The sequence below is a fragment of the Cannabis sativa genome, chromosome 4 (genome assembly GCF_029168945.1).
Source record: "Cannabis sativa cultivar Pink pepper isolate KNU-18-1 chromosome 4, ASM2916894v1, whole genome shotgun sequence".
NCBI lineage: Eukaryota > Viridiplantae > Streptophyta > Magnoliopsida > Rosales > Cannabaceae > Cannabis > Cannabis sativa.
The window spans coordinates 2,008,088-2,013,274 of NC_083604.1; the positions used below are offsets into that span (position 1 = coordinate 2,008,088).

Genomic DNA, 5,187 nt, shown 5'->3' on the forward strand with positions numbered 1-5,187 from the left:
GATAGGCACTTTTAATATATAAAGATATATAGATTATGGAGTGCAAACACTTGGACTACATTTGATGACTCTCTATTGCCAAAAATTTCTTTCACATTGGAATAGAAAAGAAATTAATAAAGCAATTAAAAAGAATAACATCACATTATGCATCGGAATAAAAAAAAAATAAAGATTTTTTAAAAAAATAAATAAAAAAAATTATTAATATTCTCTCAAGATAGGTTTGTTAGAGAGATATATGGTTAACGATAGTCTTGATATATATTAGTATCAATAGAGATTGATTATATATTAGTATCAATAGAGATTGATTAGGATAAAGATTTCTTAAGATTATAGCTCCAATAATCCTAAATTAATTAGCAATAAGTTAAGTGATTATGTATTAATACTGTATTAGAACTTGATAAATAACATGTAAAGATTCATTTTTCGTTTCAACTTAAAATTAAACTTAATCATGGTCTTCATATTAATATCAGAGATTGATTAGAATAGAGATTTTTTAAGATTATGGCTCCAATAAATCTAAATTAATCAACAATAAGTTGAATGATTATGTAATAATACTGTAATAGAACTTGATAAATAACATGTAAAGATTCAAATTTTGTTCTTCTTTTTTTTTTTGTTTCTACTCAAAATTAAACTTAATTTGTCAAAAAAAAATTAAACAAATAAACATAATTGGCAATGGAGTGAACCATGTTCTTGATATTAGTGTCAAGTATTAACAGAGTTATTTCTTAAGATTATGGCTCCAATAATCCTAAATTAGGACTGATAAGCAATGGAATGAACGAACAATAGTCTTCATATAGGGTTTCACTTGCACAGAAAGAAGGTTTTTACCTGAGAGGGCTAACAATGGCGGGAGGAGTATTAGGGAACCAAGTCAAGACAAGTCTCACAATTAAAACCGTATTGTAGAGATTAAGAAAGTTCGATAAACCATTAGCCACCACAAGTCCAGCCACCGAATCTCCTGGAAGAATAGCAGCGAAATTATGAGTAGAGATCGAATTAACACACCGATAGTTTCTTCTCTCACGAATCTGAAATACACACAAACAAAAATCAACTCACTACAAGAAAACTTGGTATTTATAATACCTAAAAAGTATTATAAATATTGTGTTATTAAAAGTTCTTCACTTTTTATAATATATTGTATGAGTTATACTAAAGTATTATTGAAAAATCTTTTAAATACTTATTTAGTATTATTTTAAAACTTAACATGTTTAAATAGGTATTATCTTTTTTAATTTCTATAACTTATTTTTTCATTTATATTGAAAGTATTATTAAATATACTCTACAATAATACTTTTTGTGTAATATATTTTCTCATTCATAAATTTAAACTATAATTATTATTTTTATTTTCGTAATACATTAAAAGTATTATAGAATACTCAATAATAATACTTTTTTTTGTAATATTTATTATTTAATAAACTTAAAAAATAATTATTGTTTTAGTTTCATACAATATTTTTTTTCTTCACTTATTTTACAATAGTACATTTTTGTGTTATTATGTCATTCTCGTAAGACTTTATTTGATTAAACGGCCTGTTCTGTGATTCAAATTATCTAAAACAACAAAATATTCATATAATCAAATACAAAACATTTCTAACAAACTCAATTCAAGCACCAACTAAATTGGACTTGTAAATGTATTATAAATCTAATTACACCAATTTTTTAATATTGCAATCTAATTACACCAATTTTTTAATATTGCTAAGTCTTTGAAGTCCAACACATTGAAGCTTTCTGTGCAATTCTCATAGAATAAAATCTGCAAAACAGAATACAAAATATGAAAATATATGTAAGGCATCAAATAACAGGGTACAAAAAAATAACAAGGTAAATTGAAAACAGAGTACAAATAGAAAACAGTGAGAACATATGAAAATATGAATGAAATTACCATGCAAAAATGCTAAAAGGAAATGTGAGAAAAAAAAAAAGGATAAATATGAATGAAATTTTATTAATAGTCGAAAGCAATCATGGTTATATTTTGCACATACATCAATTACTTTTCCAAAAGAGTATCCAAGTCATCCTCCCTCTCTATCGATACTACTTTCCATTTCTATTGTTCTAGAACAGCAGAACATACATGTTCAGTTTCTTTAAAATAATCCAACGGAAATAATCAAGTGTAAAATATGGCTATGGAATAAACTATTTTTTACTTATCAACCACAGATTGAGATGCACACGCAAGTAATGAGACCACTCATCATATGCTGCAAAACCTGAACATAGAGAAAGTGCTATAATTAGAAACAATAATTTTGAATATTCTAGGTAATTTAGCACAAGAACTCAACATTGCTTCTAAAGGTAAAGTCTATCTAATTACATGAATTATTTCTCATGACAACAAATCATAAGTTTGGACCTAATTTTTTGTTATGACAATTAATATCTTTATGATATTATAAAGTAACTCATCTTTTAAAGGCAATATATAATAGTATACCTTTGAAGAATGAGCAAGAGACTATCCTTTACTACTTGCAATCACTAAATCTGCAAGAAAAATAAAATAAAGAAGAACACATACAGGGCAGAGAATTTGAAACGAAATTGAAGCCAGAAAAAAAATAATTAAAGCAAAATAGAACTCTCCATTTCATAATAAACCCTTAATTAATTTGTTACCATATTAGTTCTTGGTAGGAACTCAGAATCAAGACAATTATAAGTTTAGAAATCTCAGTCCACCTAATTTTTTTCAGCAGCATGTATGTACTTCATGTCCTGCACAAAAGTATATTGTTAAAGTTTCATTATTTTCTATAGAATGGGATTGCATATCAATGTTAATGAAACAACCCCCCACCCAAAAAAAAAAAAATAAAACCAGTATAAACATGTTTATAAAAATCCTACACCTACAAATAATAGCCTCGTATCAATTTAGTATCTTAACAATATAATTATATAAAAAGATAGCCAAACAATAATGATTGCATTATAGCTAACCTCAATTAAATTCTATAAATTCGAATAATTCTCAATCAGAGATGGATATATACCATTGATTTCTTGATGAGTTTAACAGTTTGTTTCTATAGTTCGAAACGAGTCACAATATTGAAAAATTTTAGCTTGGTCAATGACAGTGGCTCGCGACTGTGCTGCCCTCAAGAGTCGTGAATGGTGCAACGAGGTACTGGCTTTGAAGTTCAAACCATGGGGAGTATTATGGTGGTAGTGGTTTATGAAAGGCTGAAAAATCAGATCTTGGCTAACAAGCCATGGAATCTCACATATAAATAAATATATATATGTGTGTGTATATATAGGTTAGCTACGAAAGGCTTGAACAATCAAATATTAGCTACCAAGCCATGAAATCTCACAAACATAAACAAATTAATAATCTTTTCTCCTAAATTCAAAACCAGTTGATGACAGAGCATAGAAATGCACGGAAACGAAATAAATAAATTAATAAAATCATCTCAAATAGATGTCGAAGTAACGAACAAATTTATATCCCAAAAAAATTAAATCCAAATTCCAATAAAATAAGTAACTTTTAAAACATAACAAAATCCAAACAATCTGAAACAAGGAGAATGAAATCAGTAAAGATAATAACAAATAATCTGAAAAAGAAGAATTGGTAAGGGTGCTTACTGTAATAGTTCATCCACTGTACTTTTGGGAGGTACCATGCAAAAACACAAACATAAAACATGAAAGCTCGAACGGATCTGCGCTCATAACATAGTTTCTAAAAATGCCAAAAAAAAATCGAAACAAAAATAAAAATAAAAGAAAACGAATCTGAAAAAAGTCACCGGTCAACAATGGGAGCAAATCTAGGGTTCTGATGCGCCCCCAAATTCTTAGAATTCTAAACCAGAAAGAATGAAATCGCTAAGAGAGAGGAGAGAGAAACCTCTTTCTGTTGTATGGTTTGTGGGTTTATGCAAGAAAGAGAAGAGAGAGAGAGAAACCTCTCTCCGTTGTATCAATTCTTGAGTTTTCTTGTCAATCAGATGTAGGGTAATTGCAAATAATGAAAGAGGAAGAAGAGAAGGTGAATAGTCGTATTTTTTTAAATTTAACCTCAGCCAAGGAAATTATTATTTTTGAATAAAAAATTAAAAAAAAAAAATCAACCACCTGTGGCACGATTGCCTTCGGCAATCCGCTGAAGGAGGTTCTTAATCTCCTGCGAGGAGTACACAACTGGGTCTTCACTGAGATTGAGATCGGACGGCTCCGAACGATCAATCTTCAGAACCCGGAAGCAACTCAAAAATATGGAATTGGATGGGTTTTCTCTTTTCTTAAAGAAGGAGATTAGTGTGTATGCTGAAAAATAGACTATAAAAATAGCGTACCGCTCTGGTTTCGTATAGACGAAATTTCTCGAGGGAGTAGGAGGTGAGAATGGTGTACTCCAGCTGCGTGAGAGAAACCTTTGAGAAAACGATTAATTGAGAGTGAAAAAACGTGGACATTCTTTTTGGGGTTAAATTTAACAGAATATTCTTTTATTTGTAAAGCATATTCTGTTAAACCAAGAATTGCCGTTACATAGGCACTTTTAATATATAAAGATATATATTATAAATAATATTAATTATGTGGATGTCCAAATCTTTTATTTATTACCATTAATTGTAATCAACATTCATCTTTTTCTTAGTTTTTCTTTTTCTTAGTTTCTTAATATCTCACTCTTGTATTTGTATAAATAGGGGTTCACCCCATTGGAATAAACAACTCAGAAATTCTCACACTTTCTCTTTCTCTCTTCATCTTCTTCTTTCTTCTCATCTACTGTATATTATTTTATATTATTTTATAACACGTTATCAGCACGAGTCTCTGCCCAAGCTTCAAGCATGAATCTCTGCCTAAGACCCAATGTAAGTATTTTGTTAAAGTTCTTGAATTGTTTTAAAGTCACGATACACTAAATATATATTTATATATATACTCATCTGACTGAAACAATTTCAAGAATCATTTGGTTTCCTTTTTCTTTTTATCTATATATCTATATATTATATATGTATGTATATATTTTTATATATTTATTATTAATTTCATATACATATTATGTTCTTATCATTCATAATATTTACAATATATGTGTGCCTATGATATGATAGAGAAAATCTATATAAATTATAC

General features: G+C 28.3%; 1 long non-coding RNA gene across 11 annotated transcripts; it reads right to left on the bottom strand.

The window, feature by feature from the left end:
- Positions 1-1,598: 1,598 nt before the first annotated feature.
- LOC133036618 (uncharacterized) lies at positions 1,599-4,494 on the bottom strand. 11 transcript variants are annotated; one of them, XR_009687198.1, is made up of 6 exons: positions 4,389-4,494; positions 3,676-3,691; positions 2,692-2,790; positions 2,510-2,559; positions 2,052-2,282; positions 1,599-1,813 (listed from the first exon to the last, which is right to left on the bottom strand). It is a non-coding gene; the product is annotated as an uncharacterized LOC133036618 (long non-coding RNA). The 11 variants fall into 11 exon arrangements; XR_009687195.1 differs by lacking the exon at positions 4,389-4,494 and adding an exon at positions 3,941-4,375; XR_009687196.1 differs by lacking the exon at positions 4,389-4,494 and adding an exon at positions 3,941-4,375 and having other exon boundaries at positions 3,676-3,696.
- Positions 4,495-5,187: the final 693 nt, after the last annotated feature.